The following is a 17684-nucleotide window of genomic DNA, read 5'->3' on the forward strand; positions in this document are numbered from 1 at the left end:
CCACTCTTGAAATGGAGCCAGCTCATGATCTAAGTCCAGGTGACTGGGTGGGAGTTAAAGTGCATAGAAGAAGAAATTGTCTGGTCCCACGGTGGGGTAAACCATGTCAGGTAATCTTGACCACAACGACAGCTGTGAAATGTGCTGGAGTGAAGAATTGGATTCATGCTAGTCATACTTTGCGGATTCCTAAACCAGCGAATAACAGTGAAGAAGAATACTTTGAAGAATCCGATACCAGTTCCGAGTCAGAGTCAGAAGAAACAAGAACAAGACCAACACCTGAAAGGGGGAGTCAGAATCAAGTCCAGTTATAGCACCAGAGAATCTACCATTAAGAAGGAGGTTGGAGATTTCTGACACTAGCTCAGAGTCAGATACTGAACAAGTACAAGTACCTGAAAGAATAAAAGAAAACAGTGAAGAGACTGTCAAAGAAATTCTCGATAAAGAAGCTCCACATGTAAAAACAAGAGAGATTCCACCTGAAATCACAGAAGTAGATGGTGAGGTACTAGATACAGAGAGAGAGGGAAAGGTTGTTGATGAAGAACCCTGAGGAGGTGTAGGGAAACCACACATCCAGGTAGAAGAAGGGACAGTTAGTCAGCAGGAAGATTGCTTGGAAGAAACACGAGGAGGGACAGAATTAGATAAAGAAAAGGAAGTTGTGGAAAGAAAAACTACAGAAAGTAAGAGTCAAGGTGGAATTGAATATGAGGACAGTGATGAAGAAGTACCAGAAGGCCGAGTCCTGAGAAAAAGAGCATGGAAAACTGAGAGAAGTGAAAAAGGAAGTAAGTTGAAAAGGCCAGCAAAGGAGGAATTTTGGCCAAACAAGATAAAGAGATTAAGATATCGATTGACACGAGTGAGGTCATCTAGAGCGGAACAAGTGAATGAGGTGTCCAGCCAAGAGAAATCAAAAGACATTGATCAGACACCATTGGAGAACGGAAAACGAACTAAGGAACCCAACCAGAAGTATAAGTCACCAGAATGGACATACTTGGCACTTCCTGAAGTACAAAAGGAAGCATACAGCCAAGGGGATCTCGGGGTGACTATACCAGAAGTGGTTGAGGAAGACTAAGATTCGGAAATCCTGAGAGTTATCTTGTCCGACATCGGAGAGGAGATGGATGTTTAGGAAATTCCGAACCAAGACTTTGACAGTAAAGTAAAAGACGATCAAATGCCAAATTGAAGAAACCAAGGTGTTTCAGAAGAAAATACTGATCAAGAGACATTATCTGAAAGGAACCAAGTAGGCGCCTAGAGCCTTGCGTTTAGACAAAACTAGTTGTAAGTAGACAAGGCTAAGTCAAAAGACACTGATCATTTTCCGAAATGGCAAACACAGAAGGTAGAAAATCTACATGTGTGTTCCTTCGAAGATGGAGCAAGGTGTGTTGCTGTTGTACAGGATTACTAATGCTTCTGTGGAGTGTATTAGCTTTAATAGTTTCATATAAAGTAACATTTGAAACAATCGAAGGTCATAGTGAGAATAAGTCTGATGTAGAAAGGATTCATGATATTCATCCAACTAAAGAAATAGATAGAGCTTACTTATATAAGGATAGGCCCATAACTGATTTTTCTAACAATTCTTTTCAAAATTGTTGTACGAATATGTAAAAACCATGGATGTGAGAGACTGCTACATCTGTATGCAATTACCTGCATCAGTGTCTGAGGGAGTCACATACCACCACCTTCCAGTGACATATGGAATAACATGTAGTGTATTAGCGAGTATGTTTTATAAAACAGGGAAACTAGAATAATATTTTTCTGATGTAGATAAAATTTTTTCACAAGTACCCATAGTTCCTGAATTAAATAGGGTAAAACCTGGTAAAGTTTTAGGCGAATTTTTCTTAGAAACTAGAGAATTAACTTTAGAATCAGTATTTAGAAATAATCTTACTTGTAGTCTGAATAGGGAAGAAAATACTTTTTGGGATATGATAGAAGAAAGGAGAATCAAGATGCAAAAGAAGATACCTGAGGGAAAAGAAAAAAAGATAGTCTGGGACGTTGAAAGAGAAAAACATTTGAAAGGAGAAACTAGTTCATCTATGGCTTTAGATTGGCCTCAGAAAGGGAAATTGTGTATTAGAAGAAATCAAACTGTGTATGATAACTATTTCATAGGTGCGAGTGACTGCCATGAAACTTATAGAATCATGGGAGGATGGGGATTTAAAGGAGGAAATGATCCGGTATTCCCTGGATTATATTTTATCTGTGGGAACAAAGCATATTATCGATTACCGGACCATTGGTATGGCACATGGTACCTAGGCCTGGTCTTCCCAAAGATATTTCATGTGGGAAGGGAAAAGATGGTGCACATGAAATAGGTAGACAACTAACACGTAGAAGGAGGGAAAGTTGGTCAGAAATTGTAGGGGATATTTTTGGAGCACTGATACCAGCCGTTGGAAAATCTCTGAATGCACACAAAATTGGAAAATTGTCTACAGTAGTGGATCGCTTATCAACAAGCACTGCTGGAGGGTTCTTACTGGTAAATCCCGAAATGGTTGCCATGAGAGCCATGGTTATTCAAAATTGATTTGCCCTTGACATTATTCTGGCAAAAGAGGGAGGAGTCTGTGGAATGCTTAAGGTGCAACATTGTTGTACTATTATTCCTGACGAAAGTCAAGATTTAAAAACATATATTAAGAATATAACTGATTTGCATGAGGAGATTGTTCCATTGGAGGTTGAAAGTGTTTGGGAGAAGATTGGAAAAGGGTTTTCTACTATTAAAAACTTTTAAATTAAACTAGGTAGTATATTTACTGGTAAGATTCTAATTCCAGTAACGTGTGATATTTTTAGTATTAATTCTGAGACTAGGATGTTTATGTAGCAAAAGAAGAAAATCACAAAATCATATAAAAAGAGAAGCTGCTAAGAAAAGAGAGAAAGAAAGAAAGAAAGGAAAGAGAAATGGAAGATATAGAACTAGAAGAATGGAAAGAGAATGTGTATAAGAAAACAATAGAGGATGAAACAGGGGAAACAATCATGTGACATAACCAAAAACTTAAGAGAACTGAATTCATTTCCATACATTTTTTCTCAAAGTTTAAGGGAATTTGTGGTGATTTTAAGAATCACCAAAGGGGGGATTGATAGCAGGTAAAGCAAAATTTTGTATACCTTCTCTATTGTGCATGAAAATACTAATGACGTAATCAATTTATATGTTAATTTTAATTAACTGTGTGCTGTGAAATATTAACCAACAACGTGCATTTTTGATAAACACAAATTACACGTGGGACTCATTGCTGTTTGCATGGCAGAATAATTCTAATAACTAATTGTGGTATGCCTATTAACAGTAGTAGGTGTGGTGATAAAATATTGCATGATTTATGTTGATTTGGTGACGTTTGCGTTCCTGCTATGGCCGAACGGTGAGTATAGCTTTAAATGTTGCTATAAGCTAGGAAAATATTAATATACAAAGGGATTAGTGTGGGTTTAACATAACATTAGAATCTTCACTTCCGTATCATTCTTTTATGTTTTTTTTGCTTAAGTTGGCATTCGGGCCTACCAAGCCATGACATTCAAAATGGAAGTTCGAAAGTGGCCACCGTCTTGTGAGCGCGATGTCTTCTGCGCAGACTTGGATGGCTTTGAAGATCTCCAGGCGTCCTCAATTCAGAGCACAGTGTTCCTGGTCAAGGAAAGGAACGTGGAGGACTGCCAGATTTTAGTCAGTAAAATTTATTCGGAGAAAACAATAGTCACCTATGATCAAGAATCAACATTGCTGCATGAGTATGACATAAACTGAGGATGCAAAATTCTCTGAGAACCCAAGCCAGTAAGAAAACTTGACCATATATCAATTTTCGCAAGATGGACCAATCATATTTCTTTTCAATTCAATAAATGTTTCATGTTACCAAGAATGTTATTATAAAACGGGTAGTAGAATATGGAGGAGGTACAGAGTGCATCCTGAGGAGAGAGTGAATTCCAGAGGGGTGTCCTGAATTTGCGTGATCGACTTGCTTGCATGATTGCTTGGTCTTTTGGATATCTTTGGGACCATACTGTGTTGAGCAATGGAACATTTTGGACTTATTGAGTCTTGGCCTGCTTTCGATTGGGACGATTAAGCAAAAGGATTTGGGTTATGCAGAGCCAATTGATTTAGAAAAGACACCGATAGCAAGAATAGGTAAATATAAAATGTCATGCAATTTGTGTTGTTTGATTAAAATTCAAACTTGATTGACCGAAATGCTAATTATATAATTGCAAGCAAGAAATTAGATAAACTAAATATTGATCAACAAGAGAATGAGTTTGTGGTTTTTCACATAGGCTACTAAAAGGATTCTGAAGCTTTAATGTGTTTTTAGCTGGTTCTAAATCACCATCAACCAGTCCAACTAATTGGTCCATCGACCAAGTGGTGGAGTGCCTTGATGTTAAGGTTAGGATCGAATAGGTGTTGATGTAAATATGTATATTCTGTAACAAATGTTCTGCCCTATAGGAAATAAGGTACCCCCCCCACATGTCCAGTGGATACACCGTCCTCCTGCGTGCGGATTCAGAGTGAGAACGTGTGTGTGTTGGTGTTATGGGCCCCACCAATGAATGCATGCGTGAATGATCTTGTGTGGTGATGGATCTGTGAAGCAGGGAGAATATGTAAGATTTGCCCCCCTTTCCGCTGGAGCACAATCATCCTCAAGTGATTTTCATATTCACAACACGATTTTCCTATTTACAAAACACTCTCCATGCTGCCGATAAAGGCACAAGAACAGTGTCAGTATCCTTTCTGTTTTAGAAAAAAGATATAATACATAGATATGCACTCATTTGAAGAAACATAAAGTATAGCGTTTTCTGTGAAAGGATACTCTTCCTGGGTAGGATATAATAGGCAGTCAATTTGGAAGAAACAAAAAGAACAAAGAACGCTAGAGTGAGCACTCCAAAGTACTTATCTGCCTAGCGTCAATTCAACTGCAACAAAGTATTCTCTTCTGCTGTTGATTTCACAGCGATGAGGATGATTCACCCTACAGGTCGACTCATACAGGCTTTTCTGGTTCTCCACCTCCAGCAAAGGAGATCACTGTTCCAACTTCATGGGGCAGGAAGTCGGAAGAGAGACACGGCCACACCGTGGCCGACGAGAGCAAATTGTATAACGTCCAACCTAGGATACTTACGACAAACCTCTCCTTAGGCGTATTTACTGCAACAATTTGCAGCAAAGTTTACTCGCTTCTCCTCAAGCGTGTCAGGGATAGTCATACTGTAGCGAGGATTTCATCACAATAGTACATAGAGAACAAACAGTTTGTCACTCAAATGGAGATCTATCTTCAACATGGCGTGTTAAGCACTGGATAATCCAAAGGGCAGAGTTTATATGTGCTTGCTGCCTATAGGAACATTGTAGGTAGTGCTATTCTTCATTGCTGTGATATCTTCTGGGAATTGTAGACCCTTTTCTTCTGGTGATTGGTTTGTAATTATACCACACTCGAACCCCAGTCACATGATTATATGCAAGTTGTGTGAGTAGGACTTTTGCTTGTATAACTATGCAATTCTGACCCGACCAGTATTTCTGTACAACACCATAACTGTAATCTTTGTATAAATACCTGTCTCTAATTTCTTTATAATCAGTGACTTGTGGCACACCCAGTAGCTGAAAATGTCAGAACTCGACTACGATGAGTTATTACAGTCAAGTTCCTGCTGCCAGCAGCTCAGGTGAAAGGCAGGTCAGGTCATGCGGCACAAGGAAAACAGAACATTGCTTTTTCTTTCTTCTACTATATTCTTTAGCTTACAATAACAAGCAGAGAGAACATGTTTATTTTTTGCACTCAATAGATGGTTAGAGAAAAGCTCGATACTTTCTGAAAACGACTACACTATCTGAGTAACTGCAGCATTTAAAAAAAGGTAAAATGTCTTGTATTGAATTATTTCTGATAACTCTTTGCAACAAATATCTCACAGTTTGTTAATGTGTTTAATTTTTCTCCCAATGTTTTATTTGAATTCTTCATGATTTGTAAAACATGCTTGCTCTTTTATATGAAAGAGCTGTGCACCAAAGTTTAAAGTCATTTGTGGGAAAGAAGATGGTATGACCATATATTATGTGGGAGAATATTCCCCCTGGCATACGTGATATTGATGTTGCAAGTCAACTTGGAGCTCCATTACCTTATAAACAAAATAAACCAACAGCTGTGTTCCTCTATATGGCTATGGAACTCCTCAGTGATTTGCAATATACTTATAATGTACAAAATGGGGTTCTTTATCCCTTATATTTAAGAATTGCAAAAAACGAGTGCTGAGGTTATAATTGTAATTGTAAATGATATTTATATAGTGTTTACTATAACTGATGAAGTGTTAAAGCCTTTTGTAGCTAATAGCACACTTCTGTGGAAACCAAGGTGAAAGGTAGGAACATAGTAGATTAGTAAAACAGTTTTTTTTCTTTGTGGATTAGGTGGGGTGTTTGCTACGTAAGAGCTGCTTGAGATTGCATGTATTTACAGTAAATGTTTTAAAGGGATGGATCAATTGAAGGGATTACCAAAGAGAAGAAGTGAGTGGTAATGGGAGTTGTGGACACATACTTCTGTTAGTTGAAAGAATTGGATAGAGGGGAGAAGAATTTGGAAAGGGTGATTGGCAGTTCACAGTGGTCAGAGAGGTTTGGGATAAACCAGCGAGTGGAGATAAGGCGCAGGTTGAACATGCCATTTTATCTTATTTTATTTTATCTCATCCAGTAATTAAAATAAATATATAAACAGAGAGAGACATCCCCAAATATTAAAGTACAAGCAATATGTATACACACACGTATGAACACAGTACAGTTCCGCAATTTAATGTGCAGGGAACAATTCCACTATATAAACATCCATTTGTATACAAATGTCATAATATTTATATGTGTTTTGCAGAAATAAACATTTGTTTGTATTTAAGTGAATTGTTAATCACTTATAGCCATATTTTCATACTAAGATAGCCGATATTTCTACAAAATTCTAAGAACACAGTAGTCTATGAATATGTTAATTGTATAATATGATACATATATATATATATATATATTCACTTAAAAAACCATAGGTTTCACACATGTTATAGTTAGCTGGACATTTCACTAGTGAAAAACCATTGAAATTCCCCCGTTATAGATAGTGCAGGCAACTATAACTCACGCGACCGCAATCCTCTGCTGATGACGTCAGATATTACATCACTGTATTTAGACACTTATTTACCCATGTCTTCTTCCATTAATTTTTAGCTATATATATATTACAAATATTTTTTTTTCAGAAAGACATATGTCATCAGTGATGTAATATCTGACGTCATCAGCAGAGATTTGCGGTCGCATAAGTTATAGTTGCCTGCACTAACTATAACGGGGGAATTTCAATGGTTTTTCACGAGTGAAATGTCCAGCTAACTATAACATGTGTGAAACCTATGGTTTTTTCAGTGAATTTGTACGGTTTTTTAAATGCTAAGTTATGTATTTATTTATTTTAAGGTTTTTCACCGTGCGCGTACCGTACGCGCACGGTGCGCGTCGCGCACCGCGCGACCACGTTACGCAGTTCGCGGAATTTTTCCGTTTCCACCGTACGCGCACGCTACGCGTACTCCGCAATTTTTCGCAAAAAAATTAAAGGAAATTTTGGCCCTTGGGGGTCCTTCTGGGACCCCCTGACTAAGGCTAGGGGGTCAGGAACTGTCCACTCTGCCCCCTTTTCACATTCTCCACCTTTGTTTTTCACCCCCTCAGACTGCGAGAGACAAAATGGCGGCCGACACTTCCTGGTTTTGACCGATTAGAATGTTTACTAAGATCTAACAACCAATCAGAATCGCGCTCGCGCACGGCAGCGTGCGCGTACGGTAAGTTTTACCGTACGCGCACGGTGCGCGCTTACAGATATATATGCTTTTAAATGCTATTTTCTCAGGAAATACTGAACAGATTTACACTAGACCTGCAAAAGGCACATCCTAAAGTAATTCTGTTCAGCCGTTCGGGCTGTAGCTTGGACTAAAGGTCCTATGGAAAAATGCATGGGGAAAACGCGTTTTGGGACCCACCTATTTTGAAAATTTCGCGAGGATTCGTCAATCGGCGCAAAAGTTATTCCAAATAGAATGTTGCAGATTTCCTATGGAAACACGATCCTAACTATAACTATCTACTGGCGACCGCCAGTAGATAATATATATATATATATATATATATATATATTCACTGAAAAAATCAAAGGTTTCAGGGGCGTTATAGTTAGCTGGACATTTCCCTCGTACAAAACCCTAGAAATTCCCCTGTTATAGTTAGTTCAGCTAACTATAACTCGCGGCCCCGCAATGCACTGCTGATGACATCACATATTACATCACTCATGACATGGTCAGTGACATCACTGATGACATCACTGACGACATCTCAAATGACATCACTGATGACATCATCCAGAAGGTATGTGTTTCTGTACAGTTTTAATATGTTTATTATATATAGGGAAAGGTTCGTTGAAGAATGAGTGGGTGTACAAGTGTGTGAATGGATGATTTTGTAGGTGCGTAACTGACTCTTTAAGTGAGTCATTAAATGTATCTTACTGCAGACTAGTGACTAAACTGAGTGAATGTCTGTATGTGTCTGTGTGTAGGTGTATAAGTGGCTGCATGGTTTTGTGAATAGCTATATGAGTGTCTATATGGGTTATTAATTGGTTGTCTGAGTCTCTGTATGGGTGCCTGAGTGTTTGTGTGGGTAGGGTGTGTGTGACTATGCATAGATGTGTGAGTGGGTGATTCTATGGGTGCATGGTTTTAAGAGTGCATCTGTGATGGACTGTATGGTTGGGTGAGTGTATGTATGGGTGTGTTAGGGATTGAATGTATATCTCAGTGGTACATGTGTGACTAACTACATAAGTGAAAGGCAGTATATATGTGTGTAAGAGTATATAAGTGGGTATATGTGAGAGTTTGTGATTGTGAGAGTGGCTGTATGGATGAGTGTGTGCTTGTATCAATGATTCTATTAGAGCGTAAGAATGTGGTACTATTTTTATGAGTAAGTGAACTTAAGTGTGTTTAACTGCATAGGTGAGTAAATTTGACTGTGTTTAATTACTTGCACGACTGACTAGGTGTGTCAGTACCTCAATGGATGATTGGCGGTGTGTGAGTGTCTATATAGATGTATAAATGCATATGATGGTCTTGTACGGAGTGACTGTAAGTATGAGTGACTGTACAGGTGAGTGAGTGGAGGTGTATGTAGACCTAAGAGTTAATGAGTGGGTATGTAGTTATTGGAGTATCTATGATTTTCAAAATGGCCGTCTGAAATTTTGAGTCGGTGTATCAAAGGTTATATTAGGGTGTGAGAAAATGCACTAATTTATCACATGGATGATGTCATCAGTGATGTCATCAGTGATGTCATTTGAGATGTCATCAGTGATGTCATCAGTGATGTCACTGACCATGTCATGAGTGATGTAATATGTGACGTCATCAGCAGTGCATTGCGGGGGCACGAGTTATAGTTAGCTGAACTAACTATAACAGGGGAATTTCTAGGGTTTTGTACGAGGGACATGTCCAGCTAACTATAACGCCCCTGAAACCCTTGGTTTTTCAGTGAATTTCTAAGGTTTTTTAAATGCTAATTCCTATCTATAACTTATCTCTGAAGATATCGTGAAAAGCATTCTTTTTTAAAAGTAGGGTGCACATTAGTTTTGTGGAAAAGAATCTTTGTGATTGGTTAAGAAAAAGCAATTTCAACGTGGAGTACATATCAAAGGATAAACTTTGCTCAGATCAACCACACCTGCTACTTGCATTTGAAAGGCACTGTTCGAACTTAAAACAATCGTCAACTTTTAACCTGCACATGTCGTTAAATATTCAAGAAAATGTTACAAAAAAAATATCGTTAAGTTTTAAAAAATTTATGAACTTTTAACCTGCACGTGTTGTAGAATGTTCTAGAAAGTTTGTTGATAGAATACGTTGCACTTCTGACTTCTATGTGTTGTTCAATATTAAAAAAACGGTTCATATGGAAAATTAAAAAGAAACCAATAGAGAAGTTTTGAAACCTAAAAGAATCAAGGAACTATTCTAATTTATTCTTTACATGTATTTATGTGTGCAGCAACAAAATTATAGACACAACAGCAGTAGGAAGAGGAAGAAGCAGGGAGTGGGGGAGGGGAGGAGATGGGCAGAATGGCACACATGAACAATTAAGTACAACACACATATAGACTAACAATGGCCAAAATGAAACACACCAACAAGCAGCACAAGTCACACAACCCGCCAACATCACACCACTGAACGAGCATAGAAGTGAAAACCACGCTGCATTCATACAGAATGTGTACAAAGGCCAGTCATTGGTGTTGTGGGATGTCTGCAACCGTGGTCATCATGGATGAGATGCCCAGCATGTGGCACATGGTCGAGTTCACTGTGTGATATGTTGCCAAACCGCTGCACCTCCCTCCCATGAGCCCCCACACTTTTGTACGGTGTGCTGTTGTATCTCGTGCACTTGTACAGCACACCATTGTAATGCCTATTTGCGCATGTCCTGCTACATTCCAACTACAACATCACAGTGCCGTTTGGAGGTGGTGCATGCCAGTTTACAACATCAACTGCTGCGGCTCTTGTAGCAGGCCACAGCAGAACACAGAGACACACTTACCGCACTTCCTGTACACGGACATGTCCGAGACACCCCGTACCGGATAGGCACACCCCTGCACTGACCTGTGAACCCCAGACCAGCACACGCCACTTGTGCATGCAGGAGGATGCGTGCGTAGCTACACATCCAGGCTAACTGCCAACGCTGAGGTGACAGCACACTGTGATGTTGCAAGGCTCGTGCCTATAATGCTAAGACAATGACCACAGGGACACACTTACTAAGATGTGGGTTTGGGGGGCATTGGCGGTCCTGGAGTTGTTGAGATGAGTTTTCTGTCCCTCATGGGTATCCCTGTATCATGCTTATTGACCTGTGGGTGTTCTGGTGTGGCTCTTGACTGTGTTCCCTTTCATGGTGCAGGTAGTTTTCCTGCTTAACACCAGCAGAAAGCAGGTGTTAAATCCCTGGTGCTAACGTGTCTTATCGCCGGAATTTGTTTCGCATTGCAATTGGTGTGAAAGTTGTGATGGGATTTTTTTTCGTGTGCAGAACAATATGCGAACTGAGCAGTGTATCTCATCAAGATCCAGCACCTGACGCACTATTCCCAATCAATATAAATACAATGAGATTTCTTAATAGATTTTGTGTGTACACTGTAACTGCAGCCAATACCTCAGTGCAATTCAATACAGGATTTTAGTATTTAGAATAAATCGGAAAGGTGCACCTCGTGTCTTTTTGCACGGGAAAGGCTCCTCTCCATTTCATTATCAGCACTTTAACGGAAGTAAAGTTGAGATAAATCTAACACACTATTCAGAAGTTAGTGCAAACTGCAGATATCACCAGTATTCCAGCGATAAGTCCCCCAAAATTTAACACCATGGTGGACTCCATCAAATAACAGTAATAAGAACAAGAAAGTCACACAGCAGTTAAGAGAACAACCAAAAATGTTATTAATTGTTTTTTCAAAATTTATTTTTTATAATAATAAATATATAAACGAAAAACTATTTTCAAACTTTATTTTTTTATTAGCATATATATGAAAAATAAACTAATGAACAAAATGTAACAACAATAATAAAAAACAACAAGGCGGAACACTACTGTGGGGACAATGGATGTCGGCGACAGACCTGGAAAATAAGAAAGATTGTTAAGAAAAAAACAATATGGTATTCTCAACAAAATACCACAAGAAACAAATCACAGATAAATAAAATGCATACAGCTAACAAAATTTTATAAGTTTAACTTACACAAACTGTAAATGTTGCAGCTTTAAAATATTTACAGAATCTGAAGAAAATGGTTTGCAGAAGGCACCACACAAACAACGTTTTTCTTCAGTGGTGAGGAAATGTTTTACTTTTTCCAAGGAGCAAACTAAGACCAATGCCATCTTCGTCACTCGCAAGATTTGCCAAAGAGTTCTGTTACGAGGAGATCCTAACAAAAAATACTCGTGCGGCACAGCAAGTATGATGAAATACATAAGGACCCTTCATCCAAACAATCTTGCACGAGAAGAGTGCAAACAGATGAGAAACACTCCTGTTCTGTATCTGTAAAAAATATTCACAAATAAATGTATATTAATAACTTTCACATTTATACTATTCCATTACTGTACAAACACATTTTATATAAAAACTGACTATGAAACTATAGCCCTGAACCACAAGTGTGACGATCATTAAAACACTACATGCATAGTGCATACTACTTTGAAGCAGTTCATGCCCTAAAGCCTACCTCAATAAAACACTACATGCTTACTGACCAAATGATTACAGTAGTATAAGGAGACACACTTGGTGACTCACAGGGTGTTTGCTAGAAGAGTATGAATACTAACTAGGGAATAGAAGGTGTGAAACACAACTGTGTAGGTGATTAGAGGACTGCATCCATACTGCATAGGCATTTAAAGCAGTCCTTGTGCTAAGGCCTGGCTCACTGCATGACTACTTGGGTACTGACTGAATGATTATCGTACAGCAAGGAGAGTGCCTAGGTGAATTTATAAGTGCTAGGCTTTTCGCACAGAGAATAGATTAGTACTTGGTACTGAATGGGTCACTAGAGGAGTGCAAAGGCAGTGACAAGTGCTGGACTGTATGGATACTGACTAGGAAATTGAAAGTGTGAAAGATAAGTGTCTAGGTGGTTAGAAGACCGCATGCATAGTGCATGGGGGTTTGAAGCAGTCCATGTGCTAAGGCCTGGCTCAGTGTGTGAATACTTAGGCACTGACTGAATGATTAGAGTACTGCAAAGATAGTATCTTGGTGAATTTATAAGTGTTTGGGGTTTAACACAGTGAATGGATTAGTACATGGTGCTGAATGGGTCACTAGAGGACTGCAAAGAGAGTTACAGGGTATTTCCTGGAAGTGTATGGATACTGACTAGGGGATTGAAGGTGTGAAAGACAATTGTGTAGGTGGTTAGAGGACTGCATACATAGAGGATAAAGGTTTGAAGCAGTCCATATACTAAGGCCTGGGTCACTGGATGAGTAGTTGGGTACTGACTGAATGATTAGAGTGCTGCAAGGAGAGTGCCTGGGTGAATTTATTAGGATTTGGCGCTGTGAATGGATTAGTACATGATGCTGAATGGGTCACTAGAGGAGTGCAACGGCAGTGACAGGGTGTTTGCTGGAAGTGAATGGATACTAACTGGGGAATTGAAGGTGTGAAAGACAAGTATGTAGGTGGTTAGATAACTGCATGCATAGTGGATATGGGTTTGACGTAGTCCATGTGCTAAGAACTGGCTCAGTGCATGAAAGTAATGAAAGCATAAACCATAACTGTCTTCTAATGCTACTAAAACTTGACAACATGACAGGTTTTAAAACAGTTATCTGTCAGCAAATACACAATGTTACCAAATGCTTCTCTTACAATCATTACCCAAATGCACACAGACTCACAGTGTGATTTTAGACAAGCAACACTATCCTAGGAGTTTACCAAAACTCATTCACTAGTCTGGAAGAGTTAATGGTACTGCACACAATCTACATATTTAAGTACAGCACATCAGTGTCAAAGCATGACTCATTTAATCAACATATAAGCAAAGACTGGATTCTAATGCTACTAAAACTTCTCAACATGACAGATTTTAAAACAGTTATCTGTCAGCAAATGCATGATGTTACCAAATGATTTTCTCACAGTGATCCCAAATACACACTAACTCACAGTATGATTCTAGACAAGCATCACTATCCCTAGCAGCTTACCAAAACACATTCACTACAGTTGAAGTGGTAAGGGAACTGCACACAATCTACATATTTCACGACTGCACTTTAGTGTCGATGCCTGACTCATTTAATCAACGCATAAGCAATGACTGGCTTCTAATGCTACTAAAACTTGACAACATGACAGGTTTTAAAACAGTTTTCTCTCAGCAAATACACGATGTTACCAAACGCTTCTTTCACAGTGGTTCCCAAATGCACAAAGACTCACAGTGTGATTCTAGACAAGTACCAATATCCCTAGGAGTTTACCAAAACTCATTCACAACACTGGAAATGATAAGGGAACTGCACACAATCTACATATTTCACGACTGCTCTTTAGTGTCAATGCCTGACTCATTTAATCAACACATAAGCAAAGACTGGCTTCTAATGCTGCTAAAACTTGACAACATGACAGGTTTTAAAACAGTTTTCTCTCAGCAAATACACGATGTTACCAAACGCTTCTCTCACAGTGGTTCCCAAATGCACAAAGACTCACAGTGTGATTCTAGACAAGCACCAGTATTCCTAGGAGTTTACCAAAACTCATTCACTACACTGGAAGTGATAAGGGAACTGCACACAATCTACATCTTTCACGACTGCACTTTAGTGTCAATGCCTGACTCATTTAATCAACACATAATCAACGCATAAGCAATGACTGGCTTCTAATGCTACTAAAACTTGACAACATGACAAGTTTTAAAACAGTTTTCTGTCAGCAAATACACAATGTTACCAAACGCTTCTTTCACAGTGGTTCCCAAATGCACAAAGACTCACAGTGTGATTCTAGACAAGCACCAGTATCCCTAGGAGTTTGCCAAAACTCATTCACAACACTGGAAGTGATAAGAGAACTGCACACAATCTACATATTTCACGACTGCTCTTTAGTGTCAATGCCTGACTCATTTAATCAACACATAAGCAAAGACTGGCTTCTAATGCTACATACAAGGCCTATCCACTCTTTCTCAGGCCGTTGCCATTGAACACTGGCTCTCTTCAAGCTGTGATTCCATTGCCCCGCTGAAGCGGGGGACTTCAAAGCGGGAGAAGGATGCCAACTTGTGGTTTAACGAGGATCTTAAGACCATCAAACTTGCGGTACGCCGAGCCGAGCGTGCCTGGAGGAGGAATTATTCTCCCTTACTCAGATCTCAGTTCACCACTCTCCTGGCTCAATATAAGAAGGCCATTTTGGCTGCAAAAACGGCCTACTTTTCCTCAAAGATCCTTGCAGCTGAAAATGAACCGAGGGAAATTTTCTCGATTGTTCACAATTTGGCATTCTCCGATAGGACATCTCTCAAGCCCTCCCCTTCCCAGGACCTTTGTCACTCTTTAAATAATTTCTTTATCGAGAAGATTGCTATTATTAAAGCCAACATTCCCTCACCCCCCCGACTTTTGTTGACCCTCAGTGTCCTCCATCTAATGGACAACTCGATGCCTTTCCCCCCCTGACTAAGGAATCCTTGACCTCGATAATTCCCCTTGTTAAATCCGGCTCCCCATTGGACACTTGTCCTGCGCACATCCTTTGCCACATTTATACAACTTGTCCAGATCCCCCTCTTCACTTCCTTAACAGTTCCCTTTCCCAGGGGGTTGTAGCCAATCCACTGAAAACAGCTGTTATTGTTCCCATCTTAAAGAAGCCTGGCGCAGACCCTTCGGTCCCCGCCAATTACCGCCCTATCTCCCTCCTACCATTTTTGGCTAAGGTGCTCGAACGCCATGTTACCAGGTTTTTGAGCACTTTTGTGGAGGAGTATAGGATCTTGGCTCCTCGCGAGGCCGGCTTCCGCCCCGCACACTCTACCGAGTCCGTAGTACTCTCGGTCCTTGACAACCTCAGGGAGGGAATGGATACCAACCAGCCCCAGGCTTTGGTTCTCCTCGATCTCTCAGCCGCCTTTGACACGGTTGACCATACCATCTTACTTTACCGTGTCGGGGCGGTGGGGATCGGGGGTACCGCTCTGGTATGGTTATCCTCCTTCCTGAGGGACCGCACCCAGGCTGTTTGCCTGGGTGACTTTTCTGCGGACTTCCGGAAAGTTCAGTGCGGGGTTCCCCAAGGTTCCTCCCTTTCACCTCTTTTGTCTAACCTTTATATTGCCCCCCTTATTTTTTCATTGCAGCAAATGGAGGTCAGCGTATACAATTATGCGGATGACCTCCAACTTGTTTTCAATCTGTCTTCTTCCTCTGCTTCCATCTCAAATTTCCAGTCTATTATGCTTTTTATCCAGGACTGGATGAACTACAACCACTTGAAACTTAACCCGGATAAGACCGAGCTGGTGTTGACGGGCGGTTGCTCCAGTCCCTGGTCTTCGCTTTTTTGGCCCCCTTCCCTAGGTTCTCCCCCGGTCCCTTCTACCTCAGTTAAAACTTTAGGTATCAAACTTAATTCTCAGCTCACTCTTCACTCCCAGGTTAGTTCTGTGGTGTCCTCTTCTTTCCTGTCACTACGCACCATCCGCAAGGTATCCTGCTTTTTTTCCTTCGATGCCTTGAAATTGATCATCTTGGCGATGGTTATTTCCCGCCTGGATTATGGCAACGCCCTATATGCAGGTATACCTGCATATAGCTTAAGGCGTTTGCAGCTGATCCAGAACCAGGCGGCACGGTTGGTGTTCAATCTTCCAAAATCCTACCACGTAACCCCCCTTCTCAAATCCTTACACTGGCTCCCTGTCCGTGAACGCGTCCATTTTAAGCTTGCTTCTATCATCTTTCAAGCACGACTGGGCGCGGCTCCGGCCTTTATAACATCTGAGATCGTTCCCTATGTTCCAACTAGGGAACTACGCTCATCCACGCAATCCCTGTTGTCAGTCTCCCGTTTCCGGAGGAAGAAATGGGGAGGATCAAAGTTTGCGACCCTTGCCCCAATCCTGTGGAATTCCCTGCCTTTGGAGCTTAGATCTCTAACTCTTTACCCTCAATTCCGGAAAAAACTTAAAGCCTATTTATTCGCTAAATCTTTTAATTAGATCACTTGTTGTTTTTGTCTCTTTCCTATTATGTTTTGTTACTCCTACTCTGGGGATCTGTCTGTTGCAGCGCCATGAAACCGCTGGTGATAGTGCGCTATATAAATATTTTTAAACTCAAACTCAAACTAAAACTTGACAACCTGACTGGTTTTAAAACACTTATCTGTCAGCAAATACACAATATTACCAAATGCTTCTCTCACAGTGGTTCCCAAATGCACACAGACTCACTGTGTGATTCTAGACAAACAACACAATCCCTTGCACCATACGAAAACACATTTCTTTATCTAGAAACAGTACTACATTTTAGTATAGAAACATAACATAACTCATTTCACAATGACTGGTTTCTAATTCTACCAAAATATAAAAACTGCACAGTTATCTCTCTACAAACACATGAAAAACACAAATGCCAATCACAGAATGGTTTCTACATGCACACACATTGTAGAGAAAAAAAGTACTCCCTACACTTTAGCAGGAAAAATACATTAGTCTGATTAAAATCAAAATAGTCCACATACATCCCCTCACACTTAAATAACACATCTTTCAAGTTCTTTTGTAGATTAAGGAGTATATCAATCACTCCTCATATTTTCTTTTACAGAATCTCTGCACTGTGCACCTC

This window comes from Triturus cristatus, chromosome 8 (assembly GCF_964204655.1).
Source record: "Triturus cristatus chromosome 8, aTriCri1.1, whole genome shotgun sequence".
Taxonomy (NCBI): domain Eukaryota; kingdom Metazoa; phylum Chordata; class Amphibia; order Caudata; family Salamandridae; genus Triturus; species Triturus cristatus.